This window comes from Trichosurus vulpecula, chromosome 3 (assembly GCF_011100635.1).
Source record: "Trichosurus vulpecula isolate mTriVul1 chromosome 3, mTriVul1.pri, whole genome shotgun sequence".
NCBI classification, from domain to species: Eukaryota; Metazoa; Chordata; class Mammalia; order Diprotodontia; family Phalangeridae; genus Trichosurus; species Trichosurus vulpecula.
This window is the reverse complement of record NC_050575.1, coordinates 440,456,799-440,476,555: the sequence shown is the minus strand read 5'-3', so window position 1 is coordinate 440,476,555 and position 19,757 is coordinate 440,456,799. Positions and strand designations below refer to the sequence as shown.

General features: G+C 38.7%; 1 pseudogene; it reads left to right on the top strand.

Annotated features, from left to right (window-relative positions):
* LOC118842852 overlaps positions 1-19,757 on the top strand; it is an 81,054-nt pseudogene that overhangs the window by 38,193 nt on the left and 23,104 nt on the right.

Below are 19,757 nucleotides of genomic sequence, written 5' to 3'. Positions count from 1 at the left end.
TTTAAAAATGATTTAATTGAGAAATAGGACTAGATGGGGAGGGGAGGGTGAGAGTTCCAAAATGTATTCAAAAACCCTATGTGAACCAAATAGGACTTTGTGAGTAAACTAGATTAAATAGAATGAGCTATAAAACTGCCTCTAATAAATATGACAAAATCAGTGGTGTTTTTGGTTTGGTTTGGTTTTTTCAGACATCATGTTTATATCATCCCTCCCCTGCCTCCCCACACATATATAGAACAGGCTCCCATAGCTCTAGTTCAAAAAGTGGAAGAGGGGGAATGGGGAAAGGGACAATGCCTACTGCGGTTGTCTAATTACCCAGAAGTCAGTGGAGGTGATCTGGTGAAACAAGATAAGAGAGAGAGGAATAAATAAAACAAGGCAGATAGCAGTTTGTCGGCAGCAAAACAGCAGTGAAAAATTGATAAGTGAGAAACTGCAGAGTTCATTAGGGCTGCATCCTTAAAGATCGCAGTTAAAATTTAGACCTCGTCCAGCTTTGATCCAGCATAGAGTGGCATGACACACAGGCATTCAAAGGCAATTAGACTTTGGTAGGATGTGGTCCCAAGTGAGCAAAAGGAACTATATTTTCAATCTTTGCTTAAATATTTGCAGCTAGCATCATTACATATTTCACTATAGAAATATAAGTTCTGGGTCAAATATCTGGCCATTATTTTATTTGACCTCTGTTAGTTAACAGAAATAATGAAAGACTGACATAGGAGTCAGAAAGAACTGGATTCATCTTCTATGCCAAATGCTTTATCTTGTGTCACAATGGGCAAGTCACAACCTCTTGGTAGCGAATCAAATTCTCTAAGACTATAATCAGAAATCAGCAATAATCTTTTAGTAACCACCTGATATGTGCCAGGCACCATTTTAATCACTTAATCTTCACATCAATCTTGCAAGGTAAGGGATATTATTAGTCATTTTATAGTTGATGTGACTGAGGTGGATTAAGGTTATGACTTGTCCCAGATCATATAGATAAAGTCTCTGAGGGCAGAATTGAACTCATGTCTTCCTGACCCCAGGCCATGTCCTCTATCTGTTGAGGTGAGATTTGGGAGAGTGGTTTGGGTGTGAATGAATTCACTTAGATAACATTCTCTTAGCCATTCATTGGGAGTTTTATTTAACGTGTAAGTAACATGGGTCTCCTTGGCAAGAAAACTAATTGAGACCCCAATATTTGGGGGAGTAATACAGAGGTTTCAGAATGATGACACAGTTTTAGAGGTTTTTCTGGAGGTTAAAGGTTAAAGAAAGGACAAGAAAGGACATTATGGCATAGGGTGAGGGAGACAAAAGGAATTCTTTATGGTTTAAAATATTTAAGGCAGGCCGGGGGACACAGCTTAAAATTAAGAGAGATGGGGAAAATAAGGATAAGGGAGACAAAAGCAAGAAATTTTATGACATTTCAAGATAAGCGGAAAAGAATTTTAGGATACCCTCAAGTTACAGGATAAGCTACATGGCTTCATAAAGTACTGGGAAGGTGATCCTTAACATTCTTTTTAACCCTTAGGACCTCAATTGTACCTACATCATATCTAGGATAAAAAAATGATAACAAAATGAAACATTTCCTGCTCTCAAGGACTTCATAGTCTAACGGGCAGAAAACATTCAAAGAACCACAAATAAACATAATACAAACAAGATAAATTAGAAATAATATTAGAGGGAAGTTATTAGCATTAAGGGGAATCAGGAAAGTTTTCTTGCCAAAAATGAAATGTTGGATGAGAATTGAAGGAAGATAGGGACTAAAATTAAGGAAGATTTACCAGTCTGTTCCAGTGTAGGTAGAGAAAACAAACAAAAAAACAAAAAAAATTGGTGCTCTCCACACTGAGTAAATTACAGGTCCAACTGACAACAGCAGCAAGAATCACAACACCCATAATCATAATCATGATAGTAACTTGGTCATATGGTTTGAAAGCCAGTTTTAACACCAGCACACCTGTGTTAAGGTGCTGCACGTGCGCGTGCCCACACATGCACACATACACAGGCATTCTGAGGCACAATTAGGAAATTATTCCATTATTGCATGCTTTACATCCAATGGGGATCCTTGGCAAACAGGCTCATTTTGGTCTCTGGAAAAGCCACTCTGCCCTGGTCCATAGCCTAACATGGCTATGTCCTATACAAAGGTTAAAAAAAAAGAAATCTGTCCTTCAAAACCGTCTTGAAAACACCCCTGCCCATTTCTTACATACAACTCCTTCTGTCTAAGGTCACAATCTTGAATTGGAAGAGGCATAAAGACATCTGTGGCATCATCAAAGTCTTCCCAGGGTTCTTCTGAAATGTTCATTCATTGGCTTGCCTGAGAAAAGCAATGTTAAGATTCCTGGAAGAAAGCATTCCTGCCAACTGCCTGCTTCCCTTTTTCTCGCAGCAGCCTCTTCCCCTCTAAATAAGTGTCGATCACTGAGGCACAAATTCAAGGTCCAATGGGGAGCCTTGGTCCCATTTTGGGAACCACCATTTCAGGACACAGGAAGATTGAGTCACTGGAGGGCAACAATACAACATGATACTATCTGTATTTCTCCCTGTATTGGCAACCAAAAATGGGCTCCTTAGCACTTAGTCAACAAGTGCCCTTGACTAGTTTGGCTTTTTCCCCTGAACTGAATGCTGTTTGTATCTTGGACTGGAGTAAGCTTGTCGGCCCCTTCACCTTGCTTCCCTTGCTTAAGCTGATGGAAAGAACCTGTGCTTTCCTGGTCAACCCCTTCACCTTGCTTAAGCAGATTGAAAGAACCTGTGCTTTCCCCGGCGTACCTTATACCCCCGCAGAAGCTGGATGGTTAAAAGCAGCTCCTGTTGGAGCCAGAGGCTGCCACAGCCACAGCCACAGCTGAAGCAGGAGCTGCCAGTAGCAGAGCTGACCTACGGGAGGAAGCTGAACAAAGACTTCAGGCCAGTGGGTAATCTTTTTACCATAGAGGGGGAAGCATGATTTTGCTTTACGAAATCATGCTTCTCTGTAGCCGCCTGGTTACTCTTTCAAGGCGTACTTATTGGGCCTGGAAGCTTTTGATCAATATATCAAAATGGGGTTGCTGGTTCATGGGCTGGTTACTGTGGAGCCTAAATATATGTTTTGATTCTTCTACCTTCTACTTTGAGAGTTTCTTATATCCGGCGGTTCCGAACCTTTCAGACATGTTTATGATCCTCTTTGAGATTATAAACTCTGCCCTCCTATTACACTCCCAAGGTCAGTTAAGAATCCGTACAGAGCAAGTGTTTCATAAAATTCTATTTTTCATATTTACTTTTAGTTTTCAACAATCTTTTCCACAAGACTTTGAGTTACAAATTTTCTCCAATCTATACCCTGCCCCTACCCAAGATGGTATGTATTCTGATTGCCCCTTTCCCCAGTGTGCACTGCCTTCTATCACCCCACTCCTCCCCCATCCCCTTTCCCCTTACTGTCTTGTACAGCAAGATGGATATCTATGCCCCTTGCCTGAATACCTTATGTCCCAGCTACATCTAAAAACAATTTTCTTCAACATGTTTTTTTTTGGGGGGGGGGCAAGCCAAGATGCAGCTGGAAAGCAGAGACTTGCATAAGCTCCCCTCCGTGTCCCTCCAAAAACCTATAAAAAATGGCTCTGAACAAATTCTACAACTGCAGAACCCACAACATAGCAGAGGGAAGCAGGACTCCAGCCCAGGACAGCCTGGATGGTCACTGGGTAGGGTCTATCACTCACGGACCTGGGAGCGGAGGGGTAGCTCAGCATGGGCGGCGGCAGGACCAACCAGAACGGGAGTCGGGTGGAACAGGCCCTAGCACCCTGAATCAGAGAGCTGTGGCAGTTACCAGACTTCTCAAACCACAAGCACCAAAGACAACAGAGAAGAACTGCAGAACCCGTGAAATATCAGAGGGAAGAAGGGCTCCAGCCCAGGACAGCCTGGATAGTCACTGGGTGAAGTCTATCACCCACAGAGCTGGGAGCGGAGTAGAGCAGAGCCCAGCATGGGCGGCAGCAGGACCAACCACACCAAGACCAGGACCAACCAGAATGGGAGCCTGGAGGAACAGGCCCTACCGCCCTTAATCACTGAGCTGTGGCAGTTACCAGACATGTTAACCCACAAACACCAAAGACAACAGAGAAGGTTAGTGGGAAAACCTGCACAGACTGAAAGGAGTTCATGGTTAAGCCACTGCCCTGGGAGCAGCGGAGGTGGTGCAGCTACAAAACTACAGCTGCAGTTGCTTCTGGTCCCAGGCCAACCTGGTGGGTGGAATTAAGTGGCAGATCAGAGCAGGAGTGCACAGCTTGCAGTTGGCAGTTCTTGGGGAAGGAGGAATGCTGGTGTGGCAGAGCTGGCTGTGTAGAAATAGCTCTGAAAACAACAGTGCACCCTCTTAAGCTTGGAACAAAGTACTCTTTACCCTACAATCAGTCATACCCTGACAAAAAACTCAAGGGTCCAGCAAGTTGGGTGGGACCATGGCCAGTGAAAACAGACTCAGATTCAGTGTCAGACATTGGAATCTTTCTTTGGTGACAAAGAGCAAAACATACAGCCAGAAGAAGCCAAAAAAGTCAAAGAGACTACATCAAAAGCCTCCAAGAAAAACATAAACTGGTCTCAGGCCATGGAAGAGCCCAAAAACGACTTGGAAAAGCAAGAGAGAGAAGTAGAGGAAAAATTGGGAAGAGAAATGAGAGTGATGCGAGAAAACAATGAAAAACAAGTCAATGACTTCATAAAGGAGAACCAAAAAAAAAAATACTGAAAAAAACACTGAAGAAAATAATACCTTAAAAAATAAACTAACTCAAATGGTGAAAGAGCTCCAAAAAGCCAATGAGGAAAAGAATGCCTTGAAAGGCAGAATTACCCAAATGGAAAAGGAGGTCCAAAAGACCACTGGAGAAAATACTAACTTAAAAATAAGATTGGAAGAAGTGGAAGGTAGTGACTTTATGAGAAATCAAGATATTATAAAACAGAACGAAAGGAATGAAAAAGTGGTAGACAACGTGAAATATCTCATTGGAAAAACCACTGACCTGGAAAATAGATCCAGGAGAGATAATTTAAAAATTATTGGATTACCTGAAAGAAATTGAAAGAATCCACAGATCACCTCCTGAAAAAGATCCCAAAAAGAAAGGTCTTAGGAATATTGTTGCCAAATTTCAGAACTCCCAGATCAAGGAGGAAATACTGCAGGCAGCCAGAAAGAAACAATTTGAGTATTGTGGAAACACAATCAGAGTAATATAAAATCCAGCAGCTTCAACATTAAGGGAATGGGATACGATATTTCAGAGGTCAAGGGATCTACGATTAAAACCAAGGATCACCTACCCAGCAAAAGTGAATATCATGCTCCAAGGCAAAATATGGATTTTCAATAAAATAGAGGACTTTCAAGCTTTCTCAGTGAAAAGACCAGAGCTGAATAGAAAATTTGACTTTCAAACACAAGAATCAAGAGAAGCATGAAAAGGTAAACAAGAAAAAGAAATCACAAGGAACTTACTAAAGTCGAACTCTTGTGTTTACATTCCTACATGGAAAGATGATGTGTATGATTCATGAGACTTCAGTATTAGGGTAGCTGAAGGGAATATGCATATGTGTGTGTATGTATATATGTATATGTGTTTGCATATATATATATATATATATATATATATATATATATATATATATATATATATATATATATAGGCAGAGGGTGCAGGGTGAGTTGAGTATGAAGGGATTACATCTAATAAAATAAAATCAAATTAAGGAATAAGAGAGGAATATATTGAGAGAGGGAGAAAGGGAGAGATAGAATGGGGTAAATTATCTCACATAAAAGTGGCAAGAAAAAGCAGTTCTGTAGGAAGGGAAGAGGGGGCATGTGAGGGGGGATGAGTGAATCTTGCTCTCATTGGATTTGACCTGAGGAGGGAATACCATACACACTCAATTGGGTATCTTACCCCACAGGAAAGAAGGAGGAAGAAGATAAAAAGGGGGGATGATAGAAGGGAAGGCAGATAGGGGGAGGAGGTAATCAAAAACAAACACTTTTGAAAAGGGACAGGGTCAAAGGAGAAAATTGAATAAAGGGGGATAAGATATGTAGCAGCAAAATATAGTAGTCTTTCCCAACATGAGTATTGTGCAAACATTTTACGTAATGATACACATGTGGCCTATGTTGAATTGCTTCCCTTCTTAAGGAGGTTGGGTGGGGAGGGAAGAGGGGAGAGAATTTGGAACTCAAAGTTTTAAAAACAGATATTCGAAAACACACAAAAAAGTTCTTTGCATGTAACTAGGAAATAAGATACACAGGCAATGGCATGTAGGAATTTGTCTTGCCGTACAAGAAAGGAAGGGAAAAGAGGATGGGAGGGGAGTGGGGTGACAGAAGGGAGGACTGACTGGGATTAGGGTTAGATGGTTATACGCCATCTTGGAGTGGGTGGGAGGGTAGAAATGGGGGGAAAATTCATAATTCAAACTCTCATGAAAATCAATGCTGAAAACTAAATATATTAAATAAATTTTAAAAAATAAACATTTGTATGTATAGACAGAGAGAGAGACAGAGACCGAGGAAAAAGAGAGACAGAGAGAGAGACAGAGGGCACAAGGTGAGTTGAATATGAAGGGATGATATCTAAAAAATAAAATTAAGGGGTGAGAGAAGTATATATTGACAGAAGGAGAAAAGGGGAGATAGGATGGTGTAAATTACCTCACATAAAAGTGGCAAGAAAAGCTCTTATAATGGAAGGGAAGAAGGGGTAGATGAAAGGGAGTGAGCAAACCTTACTCTCATTGGATTTTGTTTAAGGAGGGAATAACATACATATTCAATCGGGTATCTGACCCTACAGGAAAGTAGGGAGGAAGCAGATTAGAGGAGGTATGAGTGAAGGGAGGGCTGATTGGGGGAGGAGGTAGTACAAGTTAACACTTTTGAAAAGAGACAGGGTCAAAGGAGAAAACTGAATAAAGGGAGACAGGGTAGGATGGAGGGAAATATAGTTAGTCTTTCAAAACATGAATATTATGATACAAGTATAACCTATATTGAATTGTTTGCCTTCTCAAGGAGGGTGTGTGGGGAGGAAAGAAGGGAGAAGATTTGGAACTCAAAATTCTAAAAACAAGTGTTTATTTTTTTATTAAAAAAAAAACCTACTTCTCACAGTTGTTGTAAAAAATATATTACATAACATATGTAAGCATATGCAAAATAAATCTAGGCAAATCTTAAAGTATTATATAAATATTAGTTATAATGATGTTAATGATAATGATGGTGATGATGGTGGTACGATGGTGATGATTTTGTGTCATATAGACTGACCTGATTAGAGTGGAGCAGAGAGAAGTGTACATCCTGGTTCAATCTTACTAAAAAAAACTGTAAGTTTGGCCAACATGTATTTGCTTCTTCATAATCTGAAGTGGAATGGACTTTTATAGCTTTCTAGTCTAACAAGCACCTTCTTAAGAATCAATTCCATGCCATTGCCACATACAAATTATGTTTGAAAATTTCAACTATCTTCCAATGAAGCCCATTACATTTTTGGTTACTTCTCATTGGGAGTGGATATTCCCAGTTGTCTTAGATTTTTCCTCGTTCTTTGTATGTTGGAATGCTTGCCTCTTAATGATTCCTAACCTCCTAATTAAAAGAAAAAAAGTATGCATGCATGTGTGTGTATATACATATACATAAATACATATACATATAAATACATGCATATGTAAACATACCTACACACACTATATATATGTGTATATATATATATATATATATATATATATATTCATGCATTTCTGCTGTCTCTGTCTGCTGTCTATTTCCTTCCTTGTGTGGAACTGAAATGCTATACTCATAGGGAGTTATTCAATCCCATTTATAGGAAAAAGGAAGGTCACTCCCCTTTGGGATTCCTAGGAAAGATTTGATGTAGGAGAAATAATTTGAGCTAGATAAATGAAAGGATGGATAAGAAACAAAATACCTGGATTTAATTTCTGGAATGCCACTTATTAAAAGTGTGACTGGGCAAGGTCCCAAACCTCTGATTGTACCCAGTTTCCATATATGTCAAATGAAAGGATTATGTTAGATGAGTTGTAAGATCCTTACCATATCTAAATTTCTGATGTTATGACAAGTAATATTTTAACAAGCACAACTTTGAGAGCTATGAATGCCAAGCTGTGAAGAGAGCATGAACAAAAGAATATCTAATGACAATGACTTTGTCTTTGAGTTATGCTTAAATATCTGAAAAATCATGAATCCCAAGAGTTGTTTTGGTATGGCCATGAATCTCATCATATCTAGTGATGTTTTGACAAAACTTGCCAGGGTTTTTAACTTGTCAGTCTTCCTTCTGTTGGGCCCTGGGAAGCTACAAACTTTGTAGACTTTTAATTCCATTAATAGGCATGGATAAACATTGCTGAAATATGTAGGTTTCCTGATAATCTCAGGTTAAAGATCACAAAATGGGGCTAAGGAATTTAGAAAGCTCTTATGAGATTCGCACAATAACAATCTGATAAGGGATATCACTGTGGTACTGAATATGCCTTGTCAATTAAAATAAGTATATAAATAACCAAGAAGGAAGAAATTTAGGAGAAGGTTGAGGAATAATAATAAAAAAAACTAACAGTTATGTTACATTTTAAAATACACAAATTGTGTCACTTATCTCATTTGATCTTTACAATAAGTATCCCTACCTCATTTTTACAGGTGAGAAAACTGAGACTAAGAGACTAAATTGCTTGCTTAGAGTCACACAGTGACTTAGTATCTGATTTAGGATTTCAATTTAGATCTTAGTGACTCAAATTCTAGTATTTTATCTACCATATCAATTTGCTAACTGCAACTTTCCTGGCCTGCTAGATGGAAATAAATTGAAAAAAATAATATAATGTGAACTGGAGCAAAAGATAGGTACTTTGAGAATTGATATAAACTTGGTTGAAACATATATGTAAATGTTATATCTTAAGTAAATCTATATTTGCATATTCATATGTGCGTGTTTGTATAGACAGGTAGATATCCACACCTTTATCCATCCATATGTATACACATAAATATATGTATATTGTCTGTCTCTCTCTCTGTCTCTCTCTCTGTCTCTCTCTCTCTATAAATATATATATATATTTATTTATACACACATAGGCACACATATATACATGTGCACATGTATGTACACACATTTTGTATATATAGTTCATATGTACTATATATCGGTAGTATGTGTGTATACACACACCTATAGATGTATTGTGTGTGTGTGTGTGTATACTCACACACATTTGTGTGTTATCCCTTGAACCCAAGACATAGTGGTTAAAACTAAGGATCCAAAGATTAAAAATAAAAGGGCCCCTACCCTCCTCCTAAGGGCTATACCATGTACATGCATGAATAAATTTCAGGATGTGCAGAATGCTAAAAACTGGGAAGGCTTCATGGAGAAAATGCAACCTGAATTCACCCTAAGGAGGAAAAAGGAAAGATTTCATGCAGTGGAAATGAGTAAACATTAAATTTCAGGTCTAAATAAATGCAAAATATAGGGTAGACCGAATTGAGGAAGATCATTGAGACACCTTGTCTGAAAGTCCAGAATTGGGGATGGAGTGTTGAGCCTGGCAATATAGCTGGGTTGGAATATTGAAGATGTAAAGGAAGTAACACATCCTTTGTCAAGAAAGTTCTTTGGAGCCAGATTGTGGCAGGCTTTAAACGTCAGTTGGTAGAGTTTTTGTTTTAAGTTAGAGGCGATGTAATAGCAGTGTGGCAGGTAAAAGATGAGATAGATGAGAAGCCAAAGATAGGAGCTCCCTTGCATTTTGATTTATTAAGCAACACATGTCAATTGGCACAGAAATTGGGATCAGTAGCCCTCTTTAGCTTGGGCACTGGACCCTGAACACAGGAGGAGGTGGGTTTTTGTACATTAAAAAACAGTTAATCAAATGAGGCCGATTAATTAAAAATGAACAGTTCGACATTAAATAAACTGATTTTTAGTTGGGTAAAAGACTAGGCATATTCCAAGTTGTGAGGAGGACAGTGGACAGCTGTGGTTCCTTGGAATCAGAAAAAGAGTTGTCCCACTCCACCTACATATCTTTGAACAATCAAAGGAACATGAAAACAATTACTAATCGAACAGTATGAGGCCATTTTCAGGTGAGACATATGGATTTCTTGACATGTAGAGCTATGAGAAAACTCCTTGCACCAATCTTTGGATCTGGCTACTTTTCTGGTTATTATAACATAGGTCCTTAGTGAAACATCTCTAAGAAGCTGATAGAGGTGATGCATTTTCGCAGCCATTCATGGATAGATTCAAACAATGTAATAATGTTCTCTACTCTACCACTTCTCCAAATTGAATAAAGTTTTCTTACACAACAGAAAATAGACTAGATTCATAATTGAACAGACAGGGAACTAAGCTAGCACAAGAACTGAGTGAGAAGATGGAGTCAGTGTGGGTCACTCACTTCCCACAATTAACCACTTGCTGTTCTAATCCCCTAAATTCCCCTGGTTTCTATTTTTGATATATGGGGGAGTAGGCAGCTCCCTCCTCCCATGGATACATGAGTCAGGTTACAGATAAACTACTTAGAGGTCTCACAATGGACTAATTTTGAGAAGGGAGATTTACATTTCAAAAAGATCACCAATAAAACTAGACATAAACATCATAGAACAAAAGGACAAAGAAATACAATTATGATCATTAATATTAACTGACAAAATTTTCTTAATTTTTTTAAATTTATAAAATATGCTTAAATTTCATAATTTCAAATTTCATAAACTTAATCTAGATACCTACTCCTAATGCTCATTTAATCAGCACATTTTTAGTTCCAGGTGCCCCATGTAGTCATCTGCTCCTTGGGCATCTTATCTTGGACATACTAAAATCTGTAAGTAACAAGACAATCCAATTGCATGTGTGTATGTGTGTGTGTTTTCATGTGTGTGTGTGTGTGTGTAACTTTGATTCTCCAAACTGACATTTCAGAGAATTTCAGTTCTTGTTTCTTTTTTACCTAAATATTGTTACTGATATAAGAATTTTTAAAAAATATCATGTGTGGGGGCAGAGCTAAGATGGCCTGAAAAGCAGGGATTGGCCTAAAGCTCTCCCCCAGACCCTCCAGACACTTATAAAAAATGGCTCAGAAAAAAATCTAGAACTGCAAAACACACAAAATAGCAGAGAGGGGCAGGGCTTCAGTCCAGGACACCCTATATGGGGGGTGGCTAAGGTCTATCACACAGAGCCAGGAGCAGAGCAGAACAGAGCCCATCGTGGGCTGCACCCTGAAAAACTAGACTGGGAGCCAGGAGAAACAGGCCCTAGTACCCTGAATCAGTGAGCTGTGGCAGTTACCAGACTTCTCAACCCACAAACACCAAGGACAACAGAGAAGGTTAGTGGGAAAAAACAGGGACAGAGGGAAAGGAGTTCTCCTTAGGCTACTGCCCTGAGGGCAGTGGAGGCGGTACAGCTACAGAACCACAGCTGAAGGTGCTACCTCAGGCCCACCTGGTGGGAGGAATTAAGTGGTGGATCAGAGGCGGAGTGCAGTTCCTGCTTAGATCTGAGTCACTGTTCTGATTGGCAGTTCTTGGGGGAGGAGGTATGCTGGTGTGGCAGAGCTTGCTGTGTAGAAAAAGCTCTGAAAACAAAAGCACATCCCTTCAAGATTGGGACAAAGTGCTCTCTACTCTGCAAGCAGTAATACCCAGTTGAAAATCTCAAGGGTCAAGTAGTTGACTGGGAACATGGCCAGGCAGTGAAAACACTATCAGATTCAGACTCAGACTTTGGAATCTTTCTTTGGTGACAAAGAAGACCAAAACATACAGCCAGAAGAAATCAAAAAAGTCAAAGGGCCTACATCAAAAATCTCCAAGAAAAACATGAACTGATCTCAGGCCATGGAAGAGCTCAAAAAGGATTTGGAAAAGCAAGTTAGAGAAGTAGAGGAAAAATTGGGAAAAGAAATGAAAATGTTGCAAGAAAACCATAAAAAAAAAGTCCATGACAGGCTAAAGGAGACCCAAAAAATACTGAAGAGAATAACACTTTAAAAAATAGACTAACTCAATTGGAAAAAAGAGCTCCAAAAAGCCAATGAGGAGAAGAATGCTTTGAAAGGCAGAATTACCCAAATGGAAAAGGAGGTCCAAAAGATCACTGAAGAAAATACAACCTTAAATATTAGATTGGAGGAAGTAGAAGCTACTGACTTTGTGAGAAATCAAGATATTATAAAACAGAAACAAAGGAATGAAAAAGCAGAAGTCAATGTGAAATATCTTATTGGAAAAAAAAACACTGACCTAGAAAATATATCCAGGAGAGATAAGTTAAAAATTATTGAACAACTTGAAAGCCATGATCAAAAAAAGAGCTTAGATATCATCTTTCAAGACATTATTAAGGAGAAATGCCCTGATATTCTAGAGCCAGAGGGTAAAATAGAAACTGAAAGAATCCACTGATTACCTCCTGAAAAAGATCCCAAAAAGAATACTCCTAGGAACATTGTTGCCAAATTATAGAGCTTCTAGATCAAGGAGAAAATACTTCAAGCAGTCAGGAAGAAGCAAGTTGAGTATTGTGGAAACACAATCAGGATAACACAAGAACTACCAGCTTCTACATTAACGGATTGAAGGGCTTGGCATATGATAATCCGGAGGTCAACGGAGCTAGGATTAAAACCAAGAATCACCTACCCAGCACAACTGAGTATCATGCTCCAAGGCAAAATATGGATTTTCAATAAAATAGAGGACTTTCAACCTTTCTCTGCGTAAAGACCAGAGCTGAATAAAAAATTTGACTTTCAAACACAAGAATCAAGAGAAGCATGAAAAGGTAAACAAGAAAGAGAAATCATAAGGGACTTACTAAATTTGAACTGTTTTGTTTACATTCCTACATGGAAATATGATGTGTATAATTCATGAGACCTCAGTATTAGGTTAGCTGAAGGCAATATACATACTGACATACATATATACATACATAAATACTTACATATTTGTAATATATACACACACATATACATACATATATATGTATGTGTGTGTATATATATATGTATAGATAGATAGATAGATAGATAGATAGAGGGAACAGGGTGAGCTGAATATGAAAGGATGATATCTAAAAAAAATCAAATTAAGGGATTGGAGAGGAATATATTGAGAGAGGGAGAAAGGGAGAGAGAGAATGGGGTAAACTATCTCACATAAAAGTGGCAAGAAGAAGCAGTTCTGTAGAAAGGGAAGAGGGGGCAGGTGAGGGGGAACGAGTGAATCTTGCTCTCATCGGATTTGATGTGAGGATGGAATTACATACACACTCAGTTGGGTATCTTACCCCACAGGAAAGAAGGAAGAAGGAGATAAAAATGGGGGGATGACAGAAGGGAGGGCAGATAGGGGGAGGAGGTAATCAGAAACAAAACTTTTGAAAAGGGATAGGGTCAAGGGAGAAAATTGATTCAAGGGGCATAGGATAGGTAGGAGCAAAATATAGTTAGTCTTTCATAACATGAGTATTGTGGAAGGGTTTTGCTGAGTGATACACATGTGGCCTATGTTGAATTGCTTGCCTTCTTAGGGAGGGTGGGTAGGGAGGGAAGAGGGGAGAGAATTTGGAACTCAAACTTTTAAAAGCAGATGTTAAAAAAAAAAGTTTTTGCATGCAAATAGGAAATAAGATATACAAGCAATGGGGCATAGAAATCTATCTTGCCCTACAAGAAAGTAGGGGAAAAGTGGATGTGGGGGGAGGAATGGGGTGACAGAAGGGAAGGCTGACTGGGGAATGGGGCAATTAGAATATATGTCATCTTGGAGTGGGGGGGGAGGGTAAAAATGGGAGAAAATTTGTAATTCAAACTCTTGAGAAAATCAATGCTGAAAACTAAAAATATTAAATAATTTTTTTTTAAAAATCATGTGTGTCTAACACTCAATTTCCTCGATACTAATTGTTGCTGCTGCTTTTTGAGTAGCAGTAGTTGCTGCTGCATTTTGGGCAGAGAAATAACATAGTAAGATACATGATCGTGGCAGGTCTTAGAGGACCAGTTGAGGAAAGGAAATAGTAGAAACACATACATATTAAAAACAATTACAATTGTCTGAACAAGGCAGTAAAAGTCCTAAAATAGATTCATGAAAGTAGAGAGGAGGTGAAGCGAAAAATGTTGGAGACTAGTGTAGAATCAAGAGAAGACTTAATATAGTAACAGTAATATTGTTTTAAGAAAGACCTTGAATTAGTATGGTATTTTGACTATTATAAATTCCCAAATTAACTATAAAAGACATAAGGAGAAAGTTTCTATTTGCCTCCAGAGAAAGAGATGATAAATAGAAGTATGTATAGAAAAGTTTTAAACACAATTCATACACACACACACACACACACACACACACACACAAATACACATGTATTTGTTTTTAGTGATAGCCGTCTCTAGGGTGGGGAGGAAGAGGGAAGGAAAAAAAAAGAAAGTTACATGATAATTTCTTTGTATATTTGAAAGGAATAGCTAGTTGTACATAGCAGATTCGCAGTTTCATGTGTAATCATCTTTTTCATTGGCTATGTTATAGAAATGCTTCATTTATTACAGAAATTAAAAAATAATAATAATTATAAAAATGTTGGAGACTTAGAGATAACAATGTTGAAACTGAGAATATGGGTGTGGGTGGTTCCAGGTGTGGAGCCAAGAGGGCATAGTAGAGACAATATTCAACTGTCCTCTCCCAGTATCTCACTCCAAAGGAAAAAATAAATACAAGATAAAGAAAACCCTTTAAAATAACATCTGAAATCAAATTCTAGAGTGACAGAGAAAACAAAAGGTCAGAATGTGGCATTTTTCTAGCCCAAGGCAACTTAGGATGGGGTTGGGGAGCCTGCAGCCTCAAAGCCACATGTGACTCTCTAGTTCCTCAAGTGTTGCCTTTTGACTGAATCCAAACTTCACAGAACAAATTTTCTTAATTAAAGGATTTCTTTTATAATACACTCACTCAAAAGGCCATACTGAAGCACCAAGAAGGCCATATGCAGCTTTAAGGCTCCAGGTTCTACACCCCTGACTTAGGATATCAAAAGGAGAGCACCATATGATTGAAGTGGAAGCTGGCCCTGACCCAAAAGGAAATAATAAGTGCAAAAATTCACTGAAGAAAAGAATTCTTTAAAAATTATAACTGCATAAATTGAACCCAATGACTCCTTAAGATATCAAGAAACAATAAAACAAAGTCAAAAGCATGAAAAAAGGAAGAAAATATGAAATATCTCATTGGAAAACCAAGTGAGCTAGAAAATAGATTGAGAATAAATAATTTAAGAATTATTTGTCAACCTAAAAGCCATGATTAAAGAGAGAGCCTAACATCACGTTTCAGGAAATTGTCAAGGAAAGTTGCCCTGCTATCTTAGAGGCAGAAGGTAAAATTGTGGTTAGTCCTTCATTGTTGAAGAGAGCCATGACATCAGGAAGATGATGCCATGACTCACAAATGAATTGGATTTAAGTCAGGGAGCGCTGTGCATGGTTACCAGCCTCACTTTCTGATCCAGATCCATCTTGGTCCTGTGGCAAGTTACAGATCCTGGAGATGGCCCTCAGAAGATAAAATAGAAAGTGAAGGAATATATTAATCACTTCCTGAAACAGAAATCAAAATGAATGTTCCCAGGTATGCTATAGCCAAATTCTAGAGCTACAAGTTCAAAGAAAAATAATATTCCTAGTAGCCAGAAAGAAACCATTTAAATGGAGCCAAAGTGAGTATCACACAATATTTAGCAGCTTTCACATTAAAGAAATGACATTCAGAAAGGCAAAAGAGGTTGGATTACAATCAAGAATAACTTGTCCAGCAAAACAGAGTATAATCCTTCAAGGTAAAAACCATTTATTTAATGAAATAGAGGACTTTGAAGCATTTCTGGTAAAAAGACCAGAGTTGAATAGAAAATTTAGCATATGACAAAATGCTCTAAATCACTATTGATCAGAGAAATGCAAATCAAACATCTCTTAGGTACCACTGCTCTCTTGTCAGATTGGCTAACATGATAAAAACAGGAAAATGAAAAATGCTGGAGAAGATGTGGGCAAATTGGAACATTACTACATTGTTGTTGGAGTTGTGAACGATCCAGCCATTCTGGAGAGCAATTTGGAACTATGCCCAAGGGCTATAAAAATGTGCATACCCTTGGATCCAGCCATGCCACTTCTAGGGCTATATCACAAAGAGATCACAAAAGTGGAGAAGGGACCTGTATATACAAAAATACTTATAGCCACTCTTTTTGTTGTAGCAAAGAGGTGGAAATCAAGGGGTTTCCCATCAATTGGGGAATTGCTAAACAAGTTGTGGTATATGAATATAATGGAATATTATTGTGCTATAAGAAATGGGGAAGATATGGAATTCATAACCTGGAAAGAACTACATGATATGATGCTGAGTGAGAGGAGCAGAACCAGGAGAACATTTTACACAACCACAGACATATTGATTCTGTGATGACTAACTTTGATTGACTTGGCTCTTCTCAGCAATACAAGGTGCAAAATCTTGTGGTAAGGGGGGAAGGTCTCATTTGCCATAGCTTCTTCTTGCTGAAATTTGACATAGAGCTGTCCCTGCCCCAAGAGGTCAAGAGTCCCCTTTGAGAGGTCAGTTCTTTAGCAAGCTGACAGGAATTTCAGGAATGCTAAATGCTTAGGCAATCAGTCATCTGAAAGTGTAAGCCTAAAGGAGGCAGAACTAGCAACAAAGGTAACCAAAACAAAGAACAAAGAGAGTAGGTAAGTATGGGGTATTATCCTTCAAATAAAACCATCTCCATTTTGATTGAGATTCCAATTATGCAAAGATTCAATCTCACAGCTAACTCAGGTAGGAAATGTTTCTTTTCAAAGGGAACATGATAAGGAAAGTAAGTCAGGAGGATCCCATCCTAGATAGACACTAAGATTGTCCTCCCAGCCTTTCCCCAGATGTACCAGGGAAAGCAGTGGGAAACTAAATCAGCAGAATCCCATTCTAGATAGAAACTAGGATTGCCCTCAAGGCTTTTTCCCCAGATACAAACTTTCATCTGTTAATCACACAAGATCACATTCCCTCCCAGTGGATTGTGGCATTTATCAGCATCAGCCATGCTTCTGGAGTCCAGGAATCTATTATTATAGCCCTATTCATGGTAAAAAATATGGGTCAGGGGTATGATTTGGTAATTATCTTCCCCTGAATAAACAACAGTTATAGAATTGTCCTTCCCATGGGCTATGACTTCTGCAGCCTTTGGAACATCATCCGGCTTCCATTTTACCCATACCTTAGCTTCCAATTTTGTTCTATCCATAGAGCCAGACCCTTTTGTTCCATCAGTAGATATTTTAGGAGGAGGGTCAGTTTTCAAAAAGGGTATTTTTTCACAGGGGATAACAATCACTTGAACTATCCTATCGTTTCTACAAAATTGTACAGGTTTTTCACCCAAATTCTGGGTGAAACAATTTCTCACAACAATTTCTCTTTGATAATTAGAATCTTTCACTCCATCCATTACATGTACTCCTTGAGCTGCTAATCCTGCTTTAGTTAATATCCAACCAAAATGATCCTTTGGGATTCTCATACATATCCCAGTAGAGATTTTTCTTATCTCTTTCCTATTCAACCTAAAATTCTCTATACAATATAAATCATATCCTGCTGAACCAGGTGTTCCTGGACACAGTGGTGGGACATCTTCCCTCACAGTCCAATTGCTATGACATCCAATGCCCTGACTGAATTCTAACCTCTTGTAACCATCTTTCCAAATCCCTAGGATCTCCTCTTGGTAGCCTTGGTTCCCAGTTTTCACAGAGTCCAGTTCCTTTTGCCCATTCCTTTGCTAGCGAGGAATAAAATGGATCCTCCTACCCTGGGATATTCATCTCTTCCTCTGAAGTTCTGCTTCTAACTAGAGATCTTATGCCTAGCAATCCCATCCTTGTCGCCAGATATAGCATAAAGGCAGAATTCATGATTTCGAAGAAAATCATGAATATGCTTGAATGGTTCAGAGTCACAGGATATAAAGAATTCTCTAAGTAGAAGGCAGAGGAATTAAAGTATTTATTAAAGCTCCTAAGTAGCAGACCCAAGGACCAATGTAGCCAATTCGATATCCTAGCCAAAACCTTCCAGACCCCAATAAGTTTCCTTCATGATAGTAACCAGGAGGTTACAGAAAAACATTATGGCAGTAAACAAAATCATATTCGTGCTTCCCCCCCAATGCTAGGGCCTTCCAGTAAGAAGATTACCCACTGGCCTCAAGCCCTTGCTCCGGACTCCTTGGTCTCCATGCGGGTCAGTCCTGCTCTCAGCAACACCTGCTACTTCACGTTCTTCTGCTTCAGCTTCTGCTGGTTCTGCTTCTGCTGCTCCTCTTTCTCCTGCTTCCACCACATCTCACTCTCCAAGCTCTGTTCTCTCTTTTTATACATTCCTTAGATGTCATGCAATTGACTAGAACATCATCTGAGCAAGCAGAACTTAAGTGCCTACTATTGGCTCTGGTCTTAGCAACTCCCATTAGGACCCTGGGGGCTTCTCACCCATACTGGTTTAGCACCTATCTAGTAGCCAGGGGTTTGGGCCTGCTTGGGAGTGAAGATATAATCAGACCTCCCTTCATTGGCCCCACCTGGAGCCCCACCTGAGGCCTATTCAAATGGGCAGGGGTGGGGGAAGATCTTCTCATTTACTGATTGCATTTAAAGAAGACAGCCCCAAAGGTCTCATGATGGAAAGAGCTATCTACATCCAGATAAAGAGCAATGGAGTCTGAATGCAGATTGAAGGAAACTATCTGCTCTCTATTTTTTTTCTACATCTTTTTTTTTTGGTTTTGTTTTTTCTTTCTCATGACTCACTCCATTGATCATGGTTCTTCTTTACGACTTAACTATTGTGTAAATATGTTTAATGTGAAGGTATATGTAGAATACACATCAGAGTCCATGCTGTCTTTGGGGGAGGGGAGAGGGAAGGGAGGAAAAGAAAATTTGGAACTCAAAAACCTATGGAACTGAGTGTTGTAAACTAAAAATAAAAAAAAAATAAAATTTGGTTTTAAAATAGAAGATCTGAGAAAATCATAAAAAGGTAAACATGAAAGAGAAACCATAAGGGACTCAATAAGGTTGAAGTATTTGTGTTTCGATATGGGAAGATGATACATATAACTTCTAAGAACTCAATTACTGTTAGGACAATTACAAGAATTCTACATAGAAGGAATAGGAGTGAGTTGATTATGTTAGAATGATGTTTAAAAAAATGGAAAGGCAAGAAAGAGGGATTTCTAGAGAGAATGGTGAAAAGAGAGAAAGAATAGGGGAAAACATCTCACATTAAAATACTATGCAAGGAAGAGCTTTCACAAAGAGTGGAAAATGGTGATTGTGGCCATGGGTGGTGGTCAGTGCTTCCACCTCACTCACACCTAATTTTTTTTTCAAAGAAGGGGAAATGCACACACACTCATTTGGTAATAGAATATATCTTAGCCAAAAGATAAGAAGTAAAGAGT